We start from the raw sequence: 17,090 nt of genomic DNA on the forward strand, positions 1-17,090 counted from the left end.
TTCAGGTAACCGTCAATTTAAATACAAGCATTCTTGTGTCTGAAACACTAAAGAATTAATTGTGCTGCAGAAGTTCATGTTAAAGGGAGGAGGGCACCTTTGGCAAGTTGTAACATTTATAACTGATCTTTAGGAGACACTACAGATACCCATAGGAGAGGAGGTGAATAAGAAGTACTGTGATTGTGGAGTAGAGTCTTTGCATGTAGAAGGAGTTTTTCTTATCTGGAGAAGAGGAGGGGAAAGGATAGAGGTGCATGAGCTTTCCCTGTATGAAGGGGAAATTCTGTGCCAAAGCTCTAGCTCTCCTTGTGATCCTTTTGATCCCTTATTTTTAATTTTTGATAAACCAATCTTTTTTTCTGCTGGGAAGATTTCAGTAATTAGAATCATTGGAAAAATAGAATTATTTTTGATGAAATTAACTTCATAGTCATCTTAAATAAAGATTTGATTAAATAAAAAGTCAACTGAAATTTTATAAAACTATTTTCCACAACCAGTTTGCACACTACTTTTTTTTGTGGATACTTTGCAAAAGAATGAGTTCTTTCTTTCTTTTTTTTTTTTTTTTTTAAGATTGAGTTATTTCTTACCTGTAAACAAGGAAATGTCCCTTCATCCATTTCTATGTGGAAAACAAAATATGCCTGTTTTTCCATGCAATATATGTCTGGCATAAGTAGTAATATTGAAATTGATTAGACTGTTAAGATTGCAAAATGACTTTGGGAGTTCTCACTTATCCACATCATTAAAATGTAGGATGTGGCCAAGATGGGGCTTGATGTGCAAGAAATAAATTCACCTAAAGTGGCTTAAAACTATGTGTGAAAGCCAGGTGTCCTGATATTCAGAGTCACCTGTCTTTTGACACAATGCATCACATGTGGCAGATGGATAACCTGGGTTTTATAATCTTTTCCTCCCTACATGTCTGAGATACCACAGTGGAATCACCCATGACCTAATTCCATTCAGTTACCACCTCAGTCAACTATTGCTGTATAGCCATTCTCTATTCTTTGTAAGTCACTCTGTGCTGTCTGGTCACCAGACTCTCCTTTGTGCTGCTATTCCATTTCTGCTGCACAAGGGTAAGTCTGGGCCCTGCTTAAGTCAAATAAGTTCGGGGTGTAGCAATGAGCAAACATCACTGAAGGTGTGTTTTGCAGCACAGGGAATTGCACAGAACATTGCAGTGGATCACGGATCCCCAGGGCCAGTGCCATGACCCTTCACAACAGGGGATTTTCCTGATACCTCTCTCCTGCACTTTTAGCTGCTGGCAGCCTAATTCCCCAGAGTGGGAATATCTCTGATAGGCCATCTCAGTTCTTCCTGCTAACTTGTAAAGTAAAGGCAAGCAAGTCAGCTCTAAACCTACTTGAATGTTGGTCTAAATACCATGGTTGTATGTTGTTCCATTATTCTCTGTACTGCCTCACTATTCAGGGATTTTTCTGCAAAGATGTAGGGGACCCATAGAGGAAAGAAGGTTAGCCTCTGAGAAGCTGCTGTCATGTCACCACAAAAGAACATGGGGACGGAGAAGTCACAGACCCATGGGAGGAACAGCCTTGTGTAGCAGGCATCCTTGGCTAGGTAAGGTCACAGCGAGGGAAGAGGAAAGCCAATGTCCTTCCCTTTCTGCCCTCCCATATCCTGCCAGGCTTCCCCACTGGTCCAACCCAAGCTAAAGCGAGAAGGCACAGGAGCTCGTCCACATGGCCTAAATATTAGTCTCACAAGGAGAATGTGGTAAGAGGGGCTGGAAGGGCAAAGGAAGACCTTTCTGGTACAGCTACTAAGAAGAATTCTGCAGATGAAACTGAGACTACACTCTCTGATCATTTAGAATTTTTATCTTAAACTCTTTGAAAGAGTTCTATTGAAGACATACAATTATTGTCGTCACTAAAATAACTTTACATTTTAGTTTTAAACAATGGTTTCATCTTCATGTTTTAAATTTTTTTTCCCCAAAGACAACTGCAGTGTATCTTTTGTGCCACATAGAACCAGTGCTATACCCTAAGGTTTTGTCCCACATAGAACACTTCTAGAACATTACTCCACATTAAGCTGAAAAGCCTGCTTTCTTCCCAATTGAATCTGCAGTAACTCCTCACTTGTTGTAAGCAAGAGAATTCAGCAGACAGGTGCTGCATGACTTCTGAAACTCGGTCTGAAAGGAGGATGCAACTTTCTGCTTGCTTACTGGAGCCCTGAGCCTTCTGTTTAGTAGAAGGCACAACCTGTGGCTGCCATGCTGTGAGGAAGCCCATACGGCATGGCCCCGCTTCAGAAGAAGCACATGTAGAAACCCTGAGACCTCTTGAAGTAAGATGCTACCTTTGCCTGCTGCTTTTATCTGTGCTGGTCACTATGGGACTGAAGACTGAGACCACCTGACAGATTTCTTAACCAGAACCACTTGGCATGGTTCATATTACACTAATAGAGCACAATTTTTCATGTCTTTGGTTGTACACAGAGTCACACTATTCATGTCTTCCTACATGTACTTAAGGTAAAGATGTCCACTTGATTCCACCATCTTTCCTGTCCCCTATTATATATACTCTCTTCCCCTCACTCCCCTTTGCCATATCTAGAGTTTTTATATTCCTCCCACAATCCCCCATCCAACCCCATTATGAATCAGCATCCTTATATCAGAGAAAATATTCAGCATTTGGTTTTTTGGGATTGGCTTATTTCACTTAGCTTTACATTTTCCAACACCATCCATTTACCTGCAAATGCCATGATTTGATTCTCTTTAATGTTGAATAATATTCAGTTGTGTATATATATTATATTTTCTTTATCCATTCATCTACTGAAGGTCATCTAAGTTGGTTCCACAATTTAGCTATTGTGAATTTTGGGGACAGGCTTACTTCACTTAGTATTATATTCTCCACCTCCATCCATTTACCTGCATATGCAATGATTTTACTCTCAAAAAATAAATAAACATGTAAGAAAATAAGAATAAGTAGGAAAAAAACTGATAATACAACACAAACTCAAAATTTCAATAATGACATTCAAATTAGTATAAAGAGGAAATATTAAGTAAAAAAGCAAATGTATGAAATTTAAAACATTTAGTAGGAATACAAAATTGTATGTTTTAAAATCAAGATACATTAAATGTTGTATCTGAGGAAATTTTAATCTTTTTCAATGGGCAGATATTCTTTGGAATGGCATGTTTATGGTTTACGGCAATTTGCTAGCAAGAAGTTACCAATTGGGCTCTATGCTAACAGCCGGCAGCAGGAGGAAAGAAAGGGGAGAAGAAGTTAAGTTCTCCCTTTCCCAAGGGGTATTTCCAAAGGGGAAGGACCCCTTCCCAAGGAAGGGGTCCTTACCCTTGGGAAGGCGTTAACTTGCCCAGAACAGTGGGCAGAAAAAACAGCCCAGAAAAAGCTGCTTTTACGTGAACTTTTGTAGGCTGTAAACTTCTTCTTTTTTTTTTTTAAAGAGAGAGGGAGAATTTAAATATTTATTTTTTTAGTTTTTTCGGCGGACACAACATCTTTGTTTGTATGTGGTGCTGAGGATCGAACCCGGGCCGCACGCATGCCAGGTGAGTGCGCTACCGCTTGAGCCTCATCCCCAGCCCTAGGCTGTAAACTTCTGAACCCCTCCTCTTACATGCTGGGTATAAAGTTCTGAAACTACCCGAACTTGGGGTTTGCAGGATTGATTGATTACGCAAAAGCTGTGTCCTCTGAACCTAGCTGCAGCCAAATAAAACTGTTTCCGGTTGTCTCGGTGCCTTGCCTCCTCTCTGCCTACAATAACTCCATCGAACATGAGTATATCATGAAGATTTTTTTCCAGCAGGATGCTGCACCTGGCAGAAGGGCAACCTCGCAGATATTCTCTCAATAAACCTTTGCTTGAACTCTGAGATGTCTCTCGTCTACACTAACAGGTGGATCAAAGACATGGGCATTAGAACAGAGACCTTGCGCCTACTAAAAGAAAAAGTAGGTCCATATCTCCCCCATGCGGGCTTAGGATCTGACTTCTATAACAAGACCCCTAAAGCGTAAGAAGTAATATTAAGAATCAATAAATGGGATGGATTCAAACTCTTTTCTACGCGTTAACTACTACCCTTTGCTTTCTTGTCTGCTTTGGAAGTAGTTTAAAGAAGACCCTAAAATAATAATAAAAGAAAGGGGAGAAGAAGTTCTCCCTTTCGCAAGGGGTATCCTTAAGCGTTAACTTGCCCAGAACAGTGAAAGAAAAAGCTGCTTTTATGTGAACTTTTGTTTATTTATAACACACGTGACTTTGCCTGCATTCACTGCGCATTGATTTGTGCGGTCACTGCGCATTGCTTTGTGCGGTCACTGCGCATTGCTGGTAGTTGCGTACACTGCGCATTGCTGGCTATTACCTAATGGACAGACAGCCTGCGGGCTGCCGTAGCGCAGTGCAGAAAAGATGGCGCCGGACAGTGTTCTGCGCAGTCACGCGCAGCATCCCTCTTATAAGAAAGCTAAGTAAAGGTCGCATACTGGATTATATGGAGAGTATCTTCATTTATAATCTTCATTTCAAGATATTCCTCAGTGCCACCAGAAATGTGGCTGCTCATAGTCTCGCTCTTGGACCGACTCCTGTGGATGCACATGGTGATTGCTGGTGCTGCGGTGGGTTACCTTTCTTTATTTTATTCTATCAGTCCTTCTGTGTACCTAGGCCATTCTGAGAGTCCAGTATTAAATTCCAGTAAGAATTAAAAAAAAAATGACCTCAAAGAGAGGCTGTTTGTCATCTTTCCTGGTCCTGCGTTGGGGGCAGTTTGGAAAATGACCTTCTGTATTCTGGCTTCTCAACCTCTCCTTGTGATTCTGTATTGATAGATAAAAAGCTATATCTATATTTTTACGGTGCTATTATACCATCTAATGATGGATATTTGGTAGTGTGCTTCTAATTTAGGTTTTAAAAAGACAACCGTAGGCGTATTTAAGCATATGTTTTCCCTATTTTGTAATTATCTCTTTGTACAAAATTTCTAGAGATGCAATTGTTGGATCAAATAGTACTTATTTATAACTGATTATAAAAATCACAACATTTATTGTAATTGTGATGTGACTGAGAAAAGTGCCTCCTCGAATGGTTGTATTCATTGATACTCATCATCAGTTTTTGATAATACCTATTTTCTTCCCCTTGGCTAATTTCTATGTCTTCATTCATGATGTCAGCTTGATGGTTTTAAATTATTTCTTTTATTGTTTCTGTTTGCATTTTAGAAAATAATGAAACAGAACCTCTATTTTCTCCATTTTAATTTCTTCTGTGGATTGACTAAGAATCATTTTTCTTTTTGCAATGAGTTTGGAAGAGCTCTTTGTATAGTAGAAATTTTTTTTTAATCCATCATGTGTGTTACTAAATGTTTTTTTCCCCCTGTATCTTTCACACTTCTGTAATTGTGGTATTTTATTTTTGTTGTCCAGAAATATCTAAATTCCACGTATATTTCCTCTCTGGTTTCTGGCTATGGTGTCAATTTCAGAAAATCTTGTTCAACACAATTGCTATTAAAAGTGTTTACTAATTCTTTTGTTTCATTTATTATATTTACAACAAATTTTAATCTGATTGGAACTTAATTTGTGAAATTTAATTTTTTCCCGTAACAAGGTTGCCCCAAAGATTTTAGTGAATCATTATTGTTTTCCTGTGATTGGAAATGCTGCATTCATTATACAATAAATTCTGCTAGTACTTGAGTCTGCTTGTGGAATTCTCTGCTGTTTGTTTTTTCCTTGTGTTGCCATCTATGTTGTTACGATTGTTATAATTATTGCTAAGTACAAGGCGTTATTATCCAGTAAGGGAAATGTGTTCGTGTTTCCCTCCCTTTCATATTTATTGTTAGTATCTTCATGGATGAGTTTTTAAATAATTTAAAAAAAAATTCTAAACTAGCCCTGTTGAGATTTTTAGTAGGATTACAAAAAATTTATAGTAAATTTTTCAAGAGATCTACATCTTTACAACACCAAATATTCCTGTCCAGAAATAAGCTATGTCTTTTACTTATTCAATCATTATTTCATCTTTCTTGGTAGAATCTTATAATTCATAATGCTGTATATTTCTTTCTAGTTTTTTTCTAACATGGTATTTTCTTTTTAGTTTTTTTCTAACATGGTATTGCCATTGCTAATGTGTTGGTCTAAATGCTTATCACCGCTATGTGAAAAGAACAATGGCATTCTTATGTACCTATTTTGAAACTAGCTACCTTACTGATCCTTACCGATTCTTTTTTTTTTTTTTTTTTTTGGTCTAAGAATTAAACTCAGGGGCACTTGACCACTGAGCCATATCCCCAGCCCTATATTGTATTTTATTTAGAGACAGGGCGTCGCAAGGGGGCAAAATTGCACCGTATGCAGTCGAGGGGAGAAATAAAGAACGTCCATGCATTTCTGCCCCTTTCAATGATTTTTTCACTCAAAGTACTCAATACAATTTCACTCTATAGGTTCTTAATCAAGAAAATTGCAATCCTTAATGCTGGGCGCTGCAATAGACATAATCAATTCACAGCAAACAATTCTAGATTAATTCTAAGCACTGCAAAACACACTTAATCCTGACAGGCTAATGACATACATTCCCTCTGCATGCTAAGTTCAAAAATCTTAAGCCTTAGGCTTTATGTCCAGCAGATGTACATTCACTCAGACCTCGGTGACCAGGTCCGGAACCACTAGGATTATAGGTGTACACCACAGCACTTGACACTGATTCTTAATAATTTCAGAAATGTTCAGTGTTTTCCCCCTGACATTCACAGAAAAGTATAAATTATATAAAATTATACTAGCTGGAACAATAATTTTGAATCCTCCATTTTGTATTTCTCCTTTCATTTTCTTAATTAATTGCATTCATTTGGATGTTCAGAACAATATGTAATAATTGTGATGATGCAAGACATCCTTATCTTATTTCTGACTTTAATGGAAAGACTTCCATTATTTCTTCACTAAATATAATTGTGGCCTTAGATTTGCAAAATGTATTTTTAAATAATATTTAGGCAGTACCCATCCAAACCTATATCACAATTTGTTTTCTTTAAATCAAGAATAGATTTCGAATGAATAAAATGTTGTTCGGGGCAGCTAAGAGAGTATGTTAATTCACTTACTATTATAAAATTATACTTGAAGTCTAGAATGACAATATTTGACAATCTAATATTCTTTGAGCATGTCATTTAATTCTATTTCCTAATGTTTTCTCTAGGATATTTTTTGGGGGAGGTCAATATTCATAAGCCAGTTATTTATTTATTTATTATATAGATGATAATAGTGGAGAGCATTACACTTATACTTATCCATTCACAGCATAATTTTTTGTAACTCTGTATATAAAGTATGTTCACACCACATTATGCCATTATGCATGAGCTCTCATTTTTTTTTGCATACAATTCTTAATACACCTTTATACCACCATTTATCATATCTCTGTTTGTATATAAGGTATGTTAACACCAAATTCACATCATAAGTGAGTTTTGTCAGTAGCTTTTCTTTGTTTGCTTAATTGGATGTGGGGAATTACGTTATTTGTAACACTTATTTAGAAATATCCCTTTATCTCAGGGGCTTAGCAAAATAATTTATATAAATAAATATTATTTGTTTATAAATTTTCTCATAAAATGGTTCTACCATGCCTTTTTGGGAGGTGGTATTTTAAAAGCACTTTCATATTTATTTATTTATTATGACAGCAGAATGCATTACAATTCTTATTACACATATAGAGCACAATTTTTCATATCTCTGGTTATACACAAAATATATTCACACTAATTTGTGTCTTCATACCTGTACTTTGGATAATAATGATCCTTACATTCCACCATCATTAATAAGCCCATGCCCCCTCCCTTCCCCTCTAACCACTCTGTCCTATCTAGAGTTTGTCTATTAGTCTCATTCTCTCTATCCCACTTTGCATCATTCTCCGTATAATCAAAGAAAACCTTCGGCATTTGGTTTTTTTGGGATTGGCTAACTTCACTTAGTATTATCTTCTTTATCTTCACTTAGTATTATTTCCATTTACTTGAAAATGTCATGATTTTATTCTCTTTTATTGCTGAGTAATATTCCATGTTGTATATATGCCACATTTTCTTTTTGCATTCTTCTATTGAAGGACATCTAGGTTGATTCCACAGTTTAGCCATTGTGAATTGTGCTGCTATAAACATTTATAAACTTAACAAACAATGTTTTTAAGTCCTTTAAATGCTGTTTGTAGCAGCATATATGGAAAGCAGTATGGAGATTTCTTGGAAAATTGGGAATGGAACCACAATTTGACCCAGCTATCCCTCTCCTTGGTCTATACCCTAAGGACTTAAAAACATTGCTGTGGGCTGTGTCCCTATAGTATATGCTTTGGTTATAGATTGAGGAGAGGAATAGCTGGGTCAAATGGTGATTCCATTCCAAGTTTTCCAAGAAATCTCCATACTGGTTTCCATATTGACTGCACCATTTTGCAGTCCCACCAGCAAGGTATGAGTGTGCCTATTCTCCCACATCCTCGCCAACACTTTTTGTTGTTTGTATGCATAATAGCTGCCATTCTGACTGGAGTGAGATGAAATCTTAGAGTAGTTTTGAATTACATTTCTCTAATTTGCTAGAGATGTTGGACATTTTTTCATATATTTGTTGATTGATTGTATATCATCTTCTGAGAAGTGACTGTTCAGGTCCTTGGCCCATTTGTTGATTGGGTTATTTGTTTTTTCAGTGCTTAGCTTTTTGAGTTCTTTATATACCCTAGAGATTAGTGCTCTATATGATGTGTGAGGGGAAAATATTTGCTCCCAAAATGTAGGCTCTCTATTCATCTCACTGCTTTTTCAATTTCTATAAGGAATGTCACTGGGATTTGGATTGGAATTGCATTAAATGTGAATAGTGTTTTTGGTAGTATGGTCATTTTGACAATATTAATTCTGCCTATCCAAGAACAAGGCAGATCTTTCCATCTTCTAAGAGTACAACAAACAAACATAAAAATTATGAAAAAGAAAAAATGTAAAAATAGAAGATAAAAGAAGATACAACACAACTATAATATACTATTCAAACATCCCAGGCCTCTATAGCCTAATGCATGAAAAAGTGTTTCGTTTCACAAATGTTGGGGATGAGAGGGCAGGAAAAGAGAAAGAAAAGAAAAGAAAAAATCTCAGTGGAAAATTAAAGGATTGTTTTTGTTGGTTCAGTATTTTTCCTGCTTCCATTCTCATTCAGTAGGTGGGGTTGTCTGTTGTTTGCTGGCATCTCTAACCTCAGGATGGTGAAGGTTATTAGGGTGGGAGGGTTGGTCTTGGGAGTGGAACTCCTGGAGGTAGGGTATAGCACTTTCCGGTCCCTGTTGGAAGACTACACCCCAAGAATCTCCTTTGGGGCCCACTCCTGTGATGTGGGTTTTATCTCTTTATATCTCCCATAGGCCTCACAATTCCTGGTCTCTAATTTAGTCTCTAAACTATCTCACTCACCCCATTCATTTCTACTTCCCAATCAGGAACCACTCTGTCCAGAGGTCTTGTAGGCTGTGTTCTGGGGCCTGCTCACCTGTTGCACAGAGCTGTTTTATATCAGGCAGATCAGGTCAAGGCTTTGTGAGCTGTAGACTGCCCACGTAGCTGCAAGCACTGTGCCCAGTTAGTGGCTGTCGGGGAGAGGGGGGAATTGAGGGACTATAGGTACCTTGATATTGCTTCTAGGCCTCAGCTGGTGTCCCAAGCTCGGAGTTACCCCAACTAAAGATGGCGATGCCAGTAGTGAGGATAACCCAAGATGGTAACAAAGGTGTCCCAAGATGGAGGTGGCTGCTTTCAGAGATGGGGTGTCAGGGTGTTGTGAGGGCGGCTGTCTCAGGACTCTGTCCTTTGTCTCCAGGTTCAATTTCTGTCCTGAAGAGGACTAAGGCAACAGTTGCAGCTTCCCAACATGGAGGCAACCAGGGGAGCCCCAGGCTAGTAGATGGAAGCAGCAGCCTGGGGTCCTGTGTGGGCGCTGATGCTGTGGATCCTGCTTGGGCAAGGTGGCCGGGGGTCCTTCATGGGCAAGTGACCTGGGGTTCTGCTTAGATGCTGAGGCTGGAGGACCTGTGAGTATAAGGCGGCTGGGATTCTTGCGTGGAGCAGCTGTTGGAGATCTTTTAATAACTCACAGAGAAACATTATTCCCACTGCTTGAATCCCAGGTCACAGAGTGACAAGGAACACAGACTCCCTATAGCCCACCATCTTGGTTCCCCTCCACCCTATTTTTGTTAAGGTTGTTTGCTTGTACTTTGGTATTACTTGGCTAATGTTTTTTTTCCTTTGGTTAATTTTATGTTTGTGCTTCTTTATACAGTTATCTATTATATCCAGAAGGGATTGATTCCAGGAACCCCAAAGGATACCAAAAAATCTACAGGTGCTCAAGTCTTTTTATATAAAATGTCATTGTTTGCCTATAATTTGTGTAAATCTTGTCTAGATCAGTTATAATACCTAATGCAATGTAAATGCTTCACAGTGTCATTTTGTAGTGGTTAGAGAATAATGATCTGTGGAAAGAATCTGCACATGTTCAGTACTGATGCAATATCAGTTGTTTGTATCTACAGATGTGGCATATGCAGATATGGGGGATTAACTATGTATTATATTTTGGTTGAAATAATACTTAGCAACTGGTAATATTTTAATAAAGAATGTATTTCTCAAGTAGTACAACAAATAGGACAGTAAGAAACCCTGGGCTATGTTGGTCACACCTGAAATAAATGGTGAAAGATGACAGCTATTCCAATTTCATAGTTGAACATAATATTGTATAAGAATTACCCTAAATATGCTAGGCTGAGAAAAGCTTTTTCTCTCAGTAAAAAGCACGAATGTCTGTATCCTGAAATTTCTTATTTCCTTTCCTAAGCCAAGAAGACAAGCAAATCCTTCTAAAAGAAGGTGTCTCCTTGTGACAGCAAGACCTCATGTGCAATTTCATAAAGACATGACTAATTTATGTGGGCAAAACTTAATATGCCCTGGTGGTTTGTGGAAGGCTCAGAGACCACACGGTGTAGAGGGAGAGAGATGAGGATGGGAGGGGTGTTAGTTGGGAGGAGTGGGCTCCACTGAATCTGAGCCAACTGCACCTCAAGTGAAATAAGCAGCAGACAGTTGCACTAATGAATGACACAGTCTTGTCTTTCTCCTTCAGCTAAGGACATCCCTCTCTAGGAAAGCTTATACTGCATCTGCAATTTCTACAGGGGTTTGTTCATTCATGATTAGCTTCATTCATCTAACTTTAGCATTAACAGTTAGATGGTGTGTTCTAGTGTTTGAATTACTCAGAATAGTGAAAACATTCTTTTCTTTTTCCCTTTTTTAAAATTTCAGTACTAGGGATTGAACCCAGGGCCTGGCACATGCCAGACAAGTGCTCTCTACCACTGAGCTATAACTCCAAGCCTTTCTTAAAATTTTATTTTGAAGCTGGATTTTACTTCATCACTCAGGCTGGCCTTGAACTTGTGATTCCCTTGCTTCCACCTTCTGAGTAGCTGGAATCAGAGGCTTTTGTCACTGAGCCTGGCTCAAAATAACTATTTTCTAAAGCTGAAATGGAATGTTTATCATATGAAAAGATCTTATGTTGATATTAAATGGCCTAAGTACATTATTAATATTGCAGTACAATAAAATGTGCTTGATCTAGGCATTTGACCTAAGAAAATAATCAAGAAGAGTAAAGGTTTGTGGACAAATCAATTTATCTCAACTTTATTTGTGTAAAACTTATAAAGCCACTACCCAAAAGGGATATTGTGTGCAGAGAAACACTGATGAATGATGATAACAACCAAACATAATTTCAAAATACTTCACGTCCTATGTTAGCTAGGGTCCTTTGGTCATAAGTAACAAAAGATAGTTGTGGCCAAGTTAGGGGGAAAAAAGGACTTTATTGAAGAATGTGGGCATATCATGGGTATGGAGGAAAAGCTGAATGTCTAGCTCTTATATAAATGGGTATTCAGGTTATGGGGAAAAATGAAGAGATTGACAGGGCATGACCATCAGGGTAAATCAACTCCAATTCACTTCCATCCTTCTTTCACTTTACTAAAAATTCAAATACCTAGGAAGGCTATGTCAATAGCCTTACCTGGGCCCTGTGTCCTTCATTTGGCCAGGGGAACACACTGACACCTTATAACAGTTGTGCTAAGACCTTACGGAATAGGGAATGATAGCAGAAGTTGGCTGTCAGTGCCACAACAAACTGCATTTTAAAATTTCACATGAGGAACATGTGACCGAGTTCTTAGCACTGGAATGGAGCAAAAGTGATGTTTGCCACCTCCAGAGGCCCATTGCAACTCCCATAGACTCTTCCATACTCTTCTGCTTCCTCATCTCTGGGTAGAACGTGGAAAGACCCCTGTGGGAAGTCCACCACATAGAAGGATCTGAGTATCCCAATTATCACATGATGTCTATTCAGTGTACACACCATTGCAGAGACAGGAGTGAAAAATCAATTTTAGTGGTGTTAAGTCTTTGTGATTTGGGTTTTCTTTATTTCAAAAGTTAAGCTACCTAATACTCAGGTATGCATATTTGCTGCAGTCTGGCTGGGCACAAATGCCGCAGTCTGGCTGGGCACACAATCACGAGCCACCACACAGCTTGTAGATTCAAACAGCAACTCTTTATTCCCGAACTCACACCAGCCGTCTACAATCACGTTCTGGGGAAATCCACGTTCTCTGCCCAAATCCACCTCCACTGGGCTTCTATCTCCCAAATATATTGTCTGAATCCCATGAGAACTGAAGGGGAACTCAGGCAGCAGGATATGCCCTATTCCCAGCAGGAATAATCTTAAACCTTAAACCTGGAACCTAAACCGGGAACGCCCTAATCCGCCTTGGTCCTTGAACAAGGTCACCTACATTCAATGTCACTGCAACATGGGGTACGCTGGCAAGGAAATTGTCATACCTACTTGGCTAATGGCTCCCAGCACATATTGGCAGGCAAAACAAACAAACAACAACAACAAAAAAAGCCAAAAACCCTGAATCTACTTCAGTTTCTGTACTTGCATTTTAAAAACTCAGTGACGAGGTTACACACACCATGGCAATAGTTTTTTTTTTTTTTAATCCTATTTTATTCTGTAACACCACTATTATTGCATCTTATCCTCCAAAAATCTCAGAAATTTCCTCCTTCAATCCTAGCCAATATAGCTCTTATTCTTCAGCTTCAACCTCACCTCTTCCCTTCTTACTCTGTATCATGAAAGCTCAAAGAATTATTAGAAAAATAGAATTTTCTTTGAGGGTAGAAGAGAGATAACAAATAAACAGCTATTGGAGAAAAGGAGAGTCTGGGAAAGTTTATTCATCTAATAACAGGGCAACATTTATGGCAGTGGTACCTTGGAAATTACCTGAACATCAAACAAGAGAGAAAAGGTTAAACAAATTATGGTATGTTTGTTACTGTTACCCGAACCCTTTAGATTTAGTCCCTATGCTCACGGAGTTTCTCATCTAATAGGAATATTTTATAGCTATCAATAAATATGTTTTGGAAATATAGTTAACAATATATTTGTTATATTGTTATAACAATATAAAAGAAAACAAAAGAAAAAGAAAGGTATCATTTTGAGTGAAGAACTACAGATAAGCTACTGCATACATAGTAGTAAAGTTCTAATTCAAAAACATTCATTTGCCTATGTCCTTGTACATGAATGTATATACACATATTTATGTGTGTATATCATCTCTGAATATTGACATCGTAGGATATTTATTATTATATCCTTTTTATACTTTTCTATATTTTAAACTTTTAGAGGTAAATACATTTTTAATAGGGTTGAGTGAAAGTATTATTATACATTTTTCAGGGCTGGGGAAGAGCTCCTGGGTTTAATCCCTGGTACCAAACCAAACCAAACAAACAACAAAACAAAACAAAAAGCCATTTTTTCAAATGTTAATAGAATGTATAATTGGAAAAAAGCCTCAGTTCACAGTATTTGGTATTCATAGTATTTGATATTACTGTGAACTGAAAGATCATCTGAGGTTTTTCTGGCTTAGTAGATTTTTGCCTCTGATAACCCAGTAGTCCAGAATTTACCTACTTGTAATTACCTGTCTACCCAGTTATATTCTTTTGCTTTTCTGTAACAGACATGCATGTGCACACACTAATTGAATTTCAACAATAGCGTGGATCATTTCCAAAGTGCAAATAGTTTGTTTACCTTGGCTGGTTCAGTATAGACTCTAATGACATGGAGCCCACCTGCCCTTCAAAATAGAAGCACTAGAATGTCTGTCAGATGATTCTTAAGCAAGCAAATTCATATCCTTAAAATATGGAGATGAAATGGTTAATAACACAAGGCAATTTTGTTTAAATTTACTTAGTGAATTTGCTGTACTTTCTTCTTGTCAATATGGAAATCTATAGAGATGTTAAAATGCAATTTATGTTGTGTTTAAAAAAATGATTTTGGCTTAATACAACACCAAGCCATGAAAGGTTAACCTCAGCTCCTGGAACTACCTAAAACCATTGAAAGGAGTGAGTGAATTATCATAGGTGATTTTAATTTAGATTATTAAAACATTTCCATAGACATAGAAGTCTTAGTTGATTAAACTTTAAACTTATCTGATTAAAGTACTTATTATATTATGGTTGAAAAGTACAGGAAAGTACTTCAATTGATTGGATAATTATGAATAAATAAGGAAGGATATGACTTAGATAATTTGTTTCAATTATTTAAGTGATTGCTAAATGAAAGAAATCAAGAAACTGAATTGTCTTGACATTGTTTCAAATTGCTAGACAGAAACTTTGAACATGCATAATGTCTAAGATGACATGAGTTTAGATATCTGTCCTAATTATTTTTGAGACATCTTTTAAAGATAAAATATGAAAGTTCAACTAAAAGAAAATATGACTAGTGAAGTGTTAATGGAAAGTGTCTTTAGCTAATTTCCTTAGTTGTTTAAGAGATGGCTCCAGCAAGGATGTCATTAGGTGCCTTAGTTTGTATTTTGATACTGTGACAAAATACCTGAGGCAGGCTAACTTTTGAAGAAAAGAGGTTTATTTAGCTCACCCTTCTGGAGACTTAAGGGCATATGATGCAGGCATCAGCTCAGCTCTGGTGAGGATCTAATGGCAGATGTGTCACAATGGTGAAAGCATGAGTGGCAAGAAGAGATCACATCTTGAGACTGGATGTCAAAGACAGGGAGAGGGGTCAGTCTTGGTTCTTTTATAACAACCTTCTTTTGAGAACTAACCAGGGGGTCCCATGAGAACTAGTTTAACTCCTAAGAGTACTGACTTCAATGACATAAGGACATCCTAATAGGACCCACCTCCAAAAAATGCCCACACTACCTCTAAAACATCACTACACTAAAGACTAATCCACCAAAACATGAACCCTTGGGGGACACACTCAAACCTTATTCAAACTTAGTAGTGCCCGAAATGATTGTAGAAAAGGAAACATATTCTATAATTCTGTTGATTCATTTGATCTCAGACTTACAACTACTATTGATAGAGAAGAACTTGTTAGAGGAGTTAGTCCATGAATGAGATCTGGGAGATGGGTGGAGAAAATAATATTTGGATACTGGACATAGTGCTTAGTGATGATGGGTGTTACTCCATTTAAATGCATTTTTTTATGGACCCCTACCTTACATAGAGGTTAGGTTTTAGTGTTAGTATATAAAATGAAAATTGTTACCAGTTTGAACTGCTCTTCAAATTCTTTAAATTGCTCATAAAGTAAACATTGTTTCCCATATTCAACTATGCATACTAAATGGCCATCTAATTAATGTATGTTATAGAATAAAGACTTTATACATAAAAATGTTAAAAGTCTTTGAAAGAAATCAAGGATGGGAAAGAGAGATAGAGATAGAGATAGAGATAGAGTTAGAGTTAGAGAGAGAGAGAGAGAGAGAGAGAGAAATTCTCCAGGGCATATGTTCATTTAATGGAATGGCCCGAAAATAAATTGATCAATGATATCCTATTACCTTTATTTTTCATAAGGGGAACTGAAAAATAAGAATTATTAAGTCAATGATCCAGGAGTTCATAGTGATAGAGGCAGGATTTAAACTTATTTGATACTTCACGCTCTAAACCATCAAACTTCCTCTGTACATTCACTTAATTACAATCAAAATATGCTAAATAGTAAATTAAACTATAACTTTCTGGTTAAATATGTTGTGTTAGTAAACTTTCTGGCACTGTAACAAATACCTGAGCTGAACAACTTTTAAATAGAAAAGGTTTATGTTGATTTGGAGCTTTTGAGGTTTCTGTCCACGGCTTTGTGCCTGACAGAGCCAAACTCTTCACCTGATGACTGGCAGCCAAACGGGGAGAGGAAAAGGAAGGGGCTGGGTCCCATTATCCTCTTTGAGGGCATGGCCAGTGACCTAAAGACCTCTTACGAGGCCATTCCTCTTAAAGCTTCCACAAACCTCCAGTAGCACCAATCTGGGGTACAAACCTTTATCACACGTGCCTTTTGGGGTTCTTATATATACCAGAGCATATGTCTGTGTAAAATCACTTTTAATCCTCTTTTCTTCCTGAAAACACATCAGAAGCCATAAAAAGAATGAAAACCAAGGAAAAGAACAGCCTGTCATGTTCAAGGAAACTATAAAATGGCCACAAGACCAGCCTGCAATCTGTAAGTCATCCCTGCTGCAAACGGTATTCTCACCCAAAGAGGAAAGAACCTGAGAGCAGAAGCCACAGAGGCCCTCCTACTGCAGACCTGACCTACAATTCCTGTCAGGACCCAGTTCACGGTGCTTTTCTTTCCATTTCAGTTTCTGTGGTTAGGCTTGGTCCAAGAACATTAAATGGAAAATTCTAGAAATAAATGATCCATAAGTTTTAA

At 37.6% G+C, this 17,090-nt stretch overlaps 1 long non-coding RNA gene across 1 annotated transcript; it reads left to right on the forward strand.

Moving 5' to 3' along the window:
- The first annotated feature begins 4,470 nt into the window (after window positions 1-4,470).
- LOC114096398 (uncharacterized) lies at window positions 4,471-17,090 on the forward strand. The gene is made up of 3 exons (XR_003583425.3): window positions 4,471-4,679; window positions 10,464-10,526; window positions 16,789-17,090. It is a non-coding gene; the product is annotated as an uncharacterized lncRNA (long non-coding RNA).

Source organism: Marmota flaviventris, chromosome 4, assembly GCF_047511675.1.
Source record: "Marmota flaviventris isolate mMarFla1 chromosome 4, mMarFla1.hap1, whole genome shotgun sequence".
Lineage (NCBI taxonomy): Eukaryota > Metazoa > Chordata > Mammalia > Rodentia > Sciuridae > Marmota > Marmota flaviventris.